Genomic DNA, 11527 nt, shown 5'->3' with positions numbered 1-11527 from the left:
ATTATTATTATTATTATTATTATTATTATTATTATTATTATTATTATGAGAAGAGAACAAGTAATTCTCTAAACTGTAAATGGAAAACTGTTAACTTTTAAGTTTTAGTAAGTAAGAGAGACGAGCTTTCACAATAAGAAGCCCCATTATTAAATGTTAGAAAATATAAACACTCTTAACACTCACTCTGAACACCCTACGAAAGAAGGCAAAAAAAAAATATCGTATTCAAAAGTCAATCCTCCCCCCCCTCGCCCCCTCGCCCCCTCGCCCCATCGCCCCCTCCCCCGCTCCACCGCTCCTTCCACCGCCCTTCATCACCAGTCAATAATAGAGAAAATAAATCGCTATAAATAGCTAAAAGAAGGAAAGCGAAATAATGATTTTGTGTATTCGAAAAATATTTGAAAATTTTTATCATAAAATAACAGAAAAAAAAACAAAAAAAAAAAAAAATAAATAAATATATATATATATATATATATATATATATATATATATATATATATATACATACAATAACTATTAAAGAAAACTAAATATTTTAAGCAAAAAAAAAAAAAATTCCCAAGAAAAGCAAGTAAATAAAAAGGAAAAAAAAAAAAAAAATGGGAAAATTACTTTAGTATTTAGTTTTAGTCACCAATATAAATCTTAAGTATAAACTAAATGAAATGAGAAAGAAAAGAATTAAGCGTAACTAAAGTTGTGTAATATCTAAATTAAAAATAATTTTGGGGCGGAGACGATCGAGCGGCACGAGGACAAGAAAAAGGAAGGCAGGTTCAGAGAGACAAAGTGTTTTGCGGAAAACCTGCTTTCGATGATAAGATGACAAGCGTAATTTTAGTAATTGTACATTAAAGAAATATTAAAGATATGTGTAAAAAATGCAATATATCTTAAAAAATGGTAAAGTTTAAAAACAAATTCGAGAAAAAGAATTTTAAATAGAATCTCAAGAAGAAGGAGAGAAAACGGAAAACAAGTAAAACTCTTATAAACTGCAAATAATATTAAGAAAAAGAATAAATATAAATAAAAAATTAAATCACGAAATCAATAAAAGTAAACTAAAGGAAATAAAATTCACATAAAATATTGACTGATACAAGGAATATGAGAAAATGAAATCAATAATAAAAACACAAAAACAAAATAAGGAAAAAATTGCTTAAAAAGAAAACAAGAAACTAAACGAAAAACTTTTCTAAAAACTATTATCAGTTCAATCATACAAAATCGTCTCTCTCTCTCTCTCTCTACCCATATTTCCACTCCTAACTTCATTTCATTTCTCTTTCCCGTTTTCATTGATAACACTACTGAAGAAACTGCAATTTCAATTTCAATTTCAATTTCAATTTCATTTTCATAAAAGGGTGTCCCACCACCATCGACTGAACTGAAATTTAATAAATAAAATTTGCTAAGAAAAACGCATTCTTAAAAACGCGTTTGTTACATCCTTCCTAACGATAAATGAAGTATAGTTTCGAGATTCCACAAAACTCTATGCATACACTATTCGGACCGATTTGATTTGAGTGTAAGCAATTCAGTTCGCTTTTGTCGGTTCATTTGTCCATTCGTTAAAAACGATCTTAAAGCTGTTTAAAAAAAAAAAAACCAAACACACACACAGACACAAAATTTTGATTAGGAAACTTCTTCTTCTGATATCTTTGGCCTCAAGTCAAACTAAAAAAATTACTTCAAACGCTCAATGCTTCCAGTGGTGGCATATGCCAACAAAGCACTTATGAAAGATTTTTCCAATCACTTGCAAAACGCTTATAAAGCATACACATTTATGATCGAAATGAATACGTGCCAGAATTTATGTCTATCTCTGTACACCACTTCTTTCTTCCCAAAAATTTAGTCTGAAAAAATACATTACAATACTCCAAAAATTGCTTACCTATTTTCCATTAATTTAAACGATCAAAACGATACAAAGTCTAGATGGCTGGCACTAATCCAAACTTGTTCATCTGTTCTTTCGTAGTTAAAATTTAAAAACCAACGGATTTGAATTACGAGTCCGAACATTGGCCCATTCTAGTTAAATGATGGCCTAGACTTTTTACTCATTTACGGTGCTATTAAATCTGTCCCTCTTTCCCGTGTTAAGTTGAAAAATGAATTGAGTTCGGATGAATACTTCGCACATATAATTCCTAATTAAAGTGAATAAAAACGAAAACAAAAACAAATAAACGTACATGTGTATGTATATATATACGATTTTTGATTTATACTAAAGGCCTATAATGAAAAGATGAATTGAAATGCAATATTTACGATATTCGATTTATACGATACATTTATAGGCAGTGGGCAGTGATCGCCACTCAAGTCACTGTAGTCAAATATCGTACAAAATTTCGTAATGATGCGATTTAAAGAGGATACCATCCGCGACCCGAATACGAGTATATTTTTGCTTTCTTCTCATTTCCTTGATAATTGATAGAAAAAAATGTGTATATTTGCGCTCTACTAGAAAGCAGTGATGTACAATAACTTAACAAATGTTCGTTCCAATTTTGGTTGTTCGTGTGCGTTTAATTTTATAAATATATTTTGATATCAGTTCATTTTGGAACACCCCAGGTAAAAAATCATTACTATTCCTAGTGTAGAGTACAATGATATTTACCTATATCTATACAAACATTCATACGTATACATATACTTACTTGATATTTCATCACCATTAAACACATATACATACACGTTCATCGACTTGATCGCATTAAAACTGAAAGTGAACATTCTCATATGGATATAATTTAAAAAATATACATGAAAACAACAAAAATGAAACTAAAACAGTAACACTAACAACAACAGCAACAACAACAACAACAACAACAACAACAAAATACTTAAAACATATTAACATATTATATAAATACAAATACAAATACATGAAATAAATAAAAATAACTACATACACATACATACGAGTATATAAAAAAAAAAAAACCTATACTTTGACAGAAAAACACATTACATATATATATATATGCATAAATACATTATATATATGTATATTATATGTATACATTATATATATGTATATATATATACATGTATATATATATATATATATATATAATGATGATGATGGTAAATATTTGAATATAAGTGAAAAACTGAAAAACTGAGAAAAAAAACCCCCAAAAAAATTAATAAAACTTATTAAAAAAAAAAAAAAAAATTCAAACATCTTTTATTTCAATTCGATGGAAAAATTGATTCAAAGTGAGTAAAAATATATGCCCAATGGCAAGCCAGTTTAATTGTGATCTCTGCACTCATAGTGCAGTGATATGGACCGCGGCTGTTTTGTTTACACGAATAGGAAAAAGAAAACGTTATAGTCAGTCCAACTGAACTATTAAACGCCCACACATCTACCACACGTCTACTACAATTCTTTATCTATTGTCATTATTCAATTATATAAATGACCTCATGCGTAAGCACAACTTGGTTATGAAAGATCTTTTATGTATGTAACTCAAAACTCGGGCAAACTTCCACAATCTAAATATAATTTTCTCGCTAAATAAATATCTTATTAATCTTCGTCGATTCTCGTCATTGGTTGGTCTTTTTTCTTATATAAAAAGCTTACTTTCCATAAGAAGCTTCATATGGGACTCAAATTACTGCTATGTTAAAAATTAAATTTTTTTTGTTGTATAAAGGCTCTCTTTTTTTTAAGATAGGAGCCCGTAGCTTTTATGTCAGGGAGTGGGGCGGCCAAATATTAACACTAAGCAATTTTTGTCAAGGAGTTTTGAAAATTCCGAATTTTTTTCATATGACAACTATTTCAAAATAACACGTTTTTTGGCGATTGATTGTAAACGGGGCTCGAACAAATCTATTTTCAATAGCACTTGTCCTTCGGCCAGTACACGTTAGTGTGCCACACTCTGTCACAACATCTTATTAATTGCGACCTATAGATTAAATAGAAAAATTATATGGTCAAAGGGACAGATAAATTTAAAAATTAAAATTTTTCTCTTTTTTCTTATCTTATATATACTCTTACGCTCCTCTATGCACTAGTGAGTGACCTTAAAAATGAATAGGTCTTTGAAACCTGCATATAATGCTAAGCTTTATATACACCAATGGCTCTAGCCATAGTATTCCTATACCTATATAAAGACTAAATATGATGGACAAGCATCTGAGGCTATCAACTTTATTGAACACGAGATTTGAAAACACGACCATTGAAAATCATTATAACATAAGGAGATTCGAATCATTCCGTAGAGTCGTCTTCGCCGCGTCTCCGTCTCATATAGATCCTTTTTTACGATTCCCGATTATCTTTTTCCATCACATAGCATAAAACGTTGTTGCGGCACATTAAACCGAATTTTTACATACGGATTAGCTGTAGCCGTTTACTTGTTGACGTAAATCTTCCAAAGCGACTTTATCCAAAAAGCTGTATTACTTACAGCTGTCTGATCTTAGTGAGTTTTAACAAAGCATTTGATGGTTGCTTTGTATACATAAAAGGAAAAAAATGATGTCATCGGACGACAGTGAACGCTATCATATATGAAAATCGATATCAGTCGAAGAAGGAAAACAAAGGCCAAATTGGTCATCCTTCTAAATTTGGGCATCATTCATGAGGTTTATGCATCTATGCATGTCCGTTATCATTCATGTAGTTTCAGATTATGGAAGAACTATACTTATCAGCTTAGCGTCTACTTTTGTGTATTTTATAACCAATCGCTCCAGAGATGTCGCCCAACCGATTAATACGGTGACAGATAGAAAAAGATAAGGAAACAGCTGCTGCATCGTACTGGATATATACCTAATCGGTAAGTGCGATGTCTTTACCAACTGAGCACTCGCCATAATCAACTACTAAACTAAACTCTACCGCATTGAGATTTGATCCCGAAAACACTGATTTGCCAGTTGGGGTCCTTACCTACTCGGCCACTCAAACGCATTGCGTAAAGAATATTCAACAAATTGAAAATTGTTTGTGAAAAATCAAAGAAATGCGTAAGAGCACGGCAAGCAGTTGTTATAACCTTGTATGAAATTTAGCTTAAAGTCAAAAAACATTCTACGTCGGTAAGGAGAGAATCCTTTTCCATCTTTTTTTTTTTTTTTTTTGGTTCTTTCCTTCTTCTTTTACGTAATTAGTTGCGTTCAGTCGCCCCAGTCGATGATAAAGGAATAAAGTACTGCCATGCCGAATTGCAATGCAGGTAATTTGCTCTCGGTTTTCCCAATCTAGCGAAGACTTACGTCACTTTCTCTCAATCGGAGAGGAAATTGTAGCGTTCATTTGAAATTGGGCGGAGTAAGTGGCCGCAACAACATCTTTAGCAATACGAACTAATGCAATAACGATACGAATAAAGAAACAGCAAGAACAACAAGAAGATGTATGCCAAAGCAACACACAAGAACGCAATCACATGTGCATAAATAAATAAATACACATACTCAACGATCATATATGAACTAACAAGAGCAACAGCAGTAACAACGAAGCAGCAACAATAATAGCAATACCAACCCATGTAAGCGCAGGTAGTAATAACATCAACAACAAAGCGATGGCATAAACGATAATAACAGCACCAATATCAACAACGACAATACTCGAAGCTAAAATGAAAATAAAGAACACTGTACAGTGATGGCGTTACAATAGAAAGCATCTAATTCTGCCAGTTCGGGGCATATATTAGCTATATTGAGCAGATTACAAACTGCTTCGTGCTTAATACATCCATGAGATCTCATTTGCTTGTCTAACTAAAGGAAGCTTGTCTAACGAAGAGACAAATTCTGAAGAATTGTGTTATGTCACAGAGCAACTTTCACCAGATGCTAACTCGTACAGATATGATATAAAAAGCATTGTGGATATAAACTTTTAATAAATACAATGCAAATACAAATAAAAGAAATTGTTTCGTAATTGTTTTGTAAAACATCTAAGCATAGCCGAAAAGGCGAAGTAAACTAACATCAACGTATTTCGATAAAACGCCGCTGCACAAAAAGACGATCGCCCCGCGCCTTGCAACCTATGCTTGTAGTTTTTGCAAACAAAAAAAAAAAAAAAAACCTGGGAAAATCAGAGCACGCGTTTTCAAATTATAGGGAAAAGAAGCATTCAACCATCACTTTTTTATCGCATGCGAAAACAATTAACCAAATTATCGTGAGAGAATTTTGGGGGGTCAAATCGAGGAAAAACTTCTTTATAAGTAACTAATTGTTATCGTAAAGCACTCACTTTCCTTTTTCGACTGATTTTGATGTACGTACACGATACCGTTCCCTATAGTTCTATGCATGTCATATTTTTCTCATACACGTATATAAAAAACAACCGCCAAATGCTTTCTCAAAACTCAGTAAAATCAGACATCAGTGAAGTAGGAGAAATTCGTCTTAGAATTGGTTAAGTTACCGCATAAAAATTTCTTTTAAAAGAACCCAAAAAGTTGAAATTTTGTAGAACTTGACTGAAATATTATTGAATAAGTGTACATTTAATGTTCATGTCAATGTGTAGACATTCGGACGAATATATCGCAGCACCGAAATTCGGGAAGCGTAGATAGACGGGCTTCACGGAATGGTTCTAATCTCCTTGTTCACTACAAAGTAAATGTCTATATAGAGCCTCGCATCCCACCGTTTAAAACAATTGAATGACTAAATTCAAAATTATATATTAGTTTGGGGAAAAAGAAATCCATTATTTTTTCGGTAGATGGCTGCACTGATCGATCAAACAATTTCCGATACTATACATTTACATACTGTACATTCCGCAGTAAAAAAAAATTCTTTTGCCCGGTTTTTGTTTGGTGCATACAGTTGTGAGTTACAGCGTGTTAAAAATGGAAGTGAATAAAGAGAAAATTCGGCACATTTTACAGTTTTTCTTTGACAAAGGCGAAAATGCAAGCCAGGCGGCTAAAATTGTGAATGGGGTTTATGGTTCCGATACTGTAAGAGCCAATTATGTGCAATTTTGGTTTCGTAGATTCCGTTCAGGAATTTTTGATGTTAAAAATGCACCTCGCACAGATAGGCCGGTCGTCGAAAATGTCGATAAAATCGAAGAAATGATCGAAGTTGACCGGCATGTTAGCAGTCGTAACATCGCCAAGGAGCTAAAAATCGACCATAAAACAGTTTTAAACCATTTACACAAAGCTGGATTCAAAAAGAAGCTCGATATTTGGATGCCACACCAATTAACAGAAAAAAACATGATGGATCGAATTTCCATCTGCGAAGCCTTGGCCAAACGGAACGAGATAGACCCATTTCTCTCCTAAACGGATGGTGACTGGAGATGAGAAATGAGAAATCGTGGTCAAAGAGCGGTGAAGCACCTCAAACGGCCAGGAAGGTTTTGCTATGCATTTGTTGGGACTGGAAGGGGAGTATTTATTATCAGTTGCTTACATATGGCCAAACGCTAAATTCTGATCTCTACTGTCAACAACTGGACCGTTTGAAGATAGCGATTGACCAGAAACGGCCAGAATTGGCCAACAAGAGAGGTGTCGTGTTCCATCAGGACAACGCTAGGCCACACACATCTACAGTGACTCGCCAGAAACTTCGGGAGCTTGGTTGGGAAGTTGGTTGGGAATGCATCCGCCATACAGTCCGGACTTGGCACTACCAAGCGATTATCATCTTTTTCTTGCATTGCAAGATTTCTTTAATGATAAAAAATTGGAATCTAGGGAGGATTGTGGAAATCGACTACTAGAGTTTTTTGCAAATAGAGACCAGGACTTCTACGAGAGAGAGAGGCATTTTGAAGTTACCTTTAAAATGGCAACAAATCATACAACAAAACGGTGCATATTTGACCCAAATCGGACAATCCGAAGCATGTTAAATAAAGTCCTGAAGTTCATATAAAAATAATGGATTTCTTTTTCCCCAAACTAATATTTATTGCATTTGCAATTTAAATTTGTATGCATTGGTATATCGATTAATGGAACACATTACATGCATTGCATATTCATATAAATTTTTATAAAAGTACATAAATATTCGTTATTTGTAAAGTCTTTAAAGCAGATCATGGAAATTGTAATCTGTTCTTGTTAGCCTTATATTAGATTTGCACTTTCACTCCGGAAAAATTTTTATTACGCGCCGTAATGATGTCAACTGTCAGTTATTGAACATGATTGTTGACTTTTATTAACTAAAAGCAAGTATTGTACAATTTCGTTTAAAATTCAAATAACTTTTGTTTTTTATCTCTGCCTTATGCGTTGATGATGAACGGATTAGAACATAAGGGACCTGATGAACTATTCCGTCTACATAATAATTACAGGTTTATATGAATGCGGTAAAACATTTTCAAAGACTTATCTTAGGCCATTACTATAAGACGCAAATGTTTGTGCGTAAAGAAAATCGACGCATTTGCTAAGACTACAACAACGGATCACATTGCATTAACGCCAAAACAAGAGGAGGAGGAAGAGGAGGAGGAGGAGGAGGAGGAATTCAATCGTTGTCTACAAGAGAATGAAAAATGGAATAACGAAATAAATAAAATACGTGAATTACGTTTAGCTAAAGAATGTGAGGCAACTAAAGCGTACGTGGAGGCAAAGCTTACGATTGGCTGAGGGAAGAGAAGAAGAGCAAATGCAACGCATAGAATCTTTAGTTAAAAAGGAAAAGGTTAGTTGTAAATTGTTTCAGTCTAACTACTATTAATCATTTCTTCGCCCAGGAATTGCCAAAAACGTTTATAACTCTTGAAAAACTGAATGAAGCCAATGAACATGCGCTTGCTAATCCAATCGATTATAACTTTGCTTTGAACCTGCACAGGCAATATATATCGAAGCCGTTCTAATGTGCCAATAAGTACTGAGACTGCGCAAAAATAATATGCAGTAGTAAGCCCATAACTAGAAAAACATAGGTCGAACAATTTTATCTTTAGAAGTTTATAAAATTTTAAAATATACATAAAATTCTATTCCTTTCACACACATATACTCAATACACAATATGAACTACTTAAGGCTATAGTTTTTTGGCGGTTGGCGGTTGGCGCTGGACCTAAATTTATCATGTCGCCGCTACGTTACCCTCTATTGATTCTTGTAGAAAACCTGTTTCCATGCCCATATTTAAGTCGAAATAGCTTTCACCTAATACTAATTTAATTTTTCCTGATTTAAACCGTAGCAGACGTCCCACTTGGCTTTCCTCTAACTTTTTGAACATATGCGACTTATGAAAGGTTTTGCTATTATATAATGTCTGTTAAAGATGAGCCAAACTCTGTATCATGTTCTCTTACGTCATTGTCTTCATCCACACGGGGCAAAGTATCAGGAAGCTTAAGCATAAAGTTTAATATGAGATTTAAAATTAAATTCAATAATATTAACGTCAGTACATACTTGCATTAAAAACATTCCGAGTTTCCGAGGTGGCCAACAGTTCCTCAAAACTCTGTGTATATCTAGATAAAGGGCTTTGACTATTTTGGAGAGGAGGGGTGGGGAGGAATTAAGGAAAAACATGTGTAAGAATCAGGTTGTAAGCAATAAGTACGTCAATGAAAAAATAAGTTATAAAAATGTAGGAGAATAAAAGATTTCTAAATAAAATCTAGCATCAAACTTAACTCCATCCCATTATTCTGCCTTTACGGCGCTTTAATTAACATATTCTCGTTAAGCTTTATGGGGAACTTATCCAAATCTGTCTTGTCCTCTTCTTCGCTACTGCCTCTATTGTTGTCGTCGTCAAGTGCTTTTAATATATCGTGGTCTTTAACCATGGTGGCCTTAAGATCTAATTTACTCTCATTTTTAGGAAAAGCAGCTTTGCGTAGGATCGAAGCACTTTCTGGGTTATCCCGTGCATATCCAGTCGCATTACCTGATTTACGTACAAAAGCTGCACCTGCGCCTTCAGAAAAGACGCCAATAGTTTGGATAAAAGACCCACCGCCTCGATTCGCAGGAGCTCCTCTTTCCGATTCTCTCTCTTACCCCCCGCGTTCGCGTGCTGTAATGTCTTTTGACCCCTTAGCATTGCTTTAAATTATAAAATGAGAAGACCTTGTATTTGTTAAGTTCTTGGTCCTTTTTTTTATCCGAATTTCGAAAAAGACCAGAACTTACGCAATTTTATTCCTTACGGCCTTTAGATTAGGCAAAAATACTTTTCTAGCACCGGTGGTCGAATCGCGACCACCTAATTTTTCAACCGATTTGTCATTGGGAAAATCAAACTTCTTTCCTGTTGTTGTATATATTAATTTATATCATTTATATTTAAATATATATAAAATAAATAGCTTTATTTATATAATAGCTTTATTATACATCATTTAAAATACTTTATTAAAATATATAAAAATATATATAAAAGAAATTGTTATTCATTTCAATGGTTTCCTGATTGTTTCCGATTCGTTTTCCTTGACTTGGTCGCTTCTGCTCTTTTATCATCTCCACTACATTTACTATTTAAGTTGTTAAGTTAATTTGTTAAGTTGGGCTTTTAACCATTTAACAGAGCTGCCATTTTTAGACTATTTTTTTACATGTAACTCTGTACTTTGCCTTTTAACAGGGAATTTAGCGAGGGCTTTGTTTAAAAATTATGGCGGTCTAATTTTAGGCTAACTTGTAAAATTGAAGAAATTAAGAAATTTTATATGGAAACATAGATTTATTTAAAAAAATATTGTAAAATTGAAGAAATTAAGAAATTTTATATGAAAGCATAGATTAATTAATAAAAAATAAAGAAACATTAGATACTAAATATCGTAAAGTTTTCGCTTTCACTACTTACCTTTCACTACTTTTCTTTTCCTTTTCCTTTGTTTTGCCGACGGCTTTGCATTTTAACAGAGTTGGACCTTTGTTTTCTGTTAAGTTAGCCTAAAAGTAGACCGCCATAATTTTTTTTTTTATTATCAAATTAAACAAAACAGTAGCTAAATTTTCTACTATTTACAGAGCGAACGTAATACTCTATGCTAATTTACAGAAAGAATGTAATACTCTATGCTATTTACAGAGCGAACATAATACTCAATGCTAATTACAGAAAGAACGTAATACTCTATGGTAATTGCAAAGCCGTCGGCAAAAGTCCCCAATTTGTTCCTGTTTCCTTTGTTCCTCAGCACCATTGCGAAAGACCTTGCCATCTTCATAATAATAATTTAAAACAACGCAGACAAATAATACATAACACATAATACAAATCCAATTAGAAGAATCGCTGTGTTGTGTAAAAAAGGTTCATTTCGAACACGAACTTCTTTGTTTAAGTAAGTGAATAAGTAACGAAAGAGAGAAAGAATATAATGGAATTAAACACAATACAAAAACCCAAACACAGGGACAACAACGAGCTAAACTGCTTGCGCTGAAAACTAGTTTTTATTGTCACTAATAGTTTTCTCCCAGCAACG

At 33.2% G+C, this 11527-nt stretch overlaps 1 pseudogene; it reads left to right on the top strand.

The window, feature by feature from the left end:
- The first annotated feature begins 8407 nt into the window (after positions 1-8407).
- On the top strand, positions 8408-8969 carry LOC119632516 (annotated as a pseudogene).
- The last annotated feature ends 2558 nt before the right edge of the window (positions 8970-11527 follow it).

The sequence above is a fragment of the Glossina fuscipes genome, unplaced genomic scaffold (genome assembly GCF_014805625.2).
Source record: "Glossina fuscipes isolate IAEA_lab_2018 unplaced genomic scaffold, Yale_Gfus_2 1, whole genome shotgun sequence".
NCBI classification, from domain to species: domain Eukaryota; kingdom Metazoa; phylum Arthropoda; class Insecta; order Diptera; family Glossinidae; genus Glossina; species Glossina fuscipes.
Note: the sequence above shows the minus strand (reverse complement) of the source record. Positions and strands in the feature narration are given on the sequence as shown.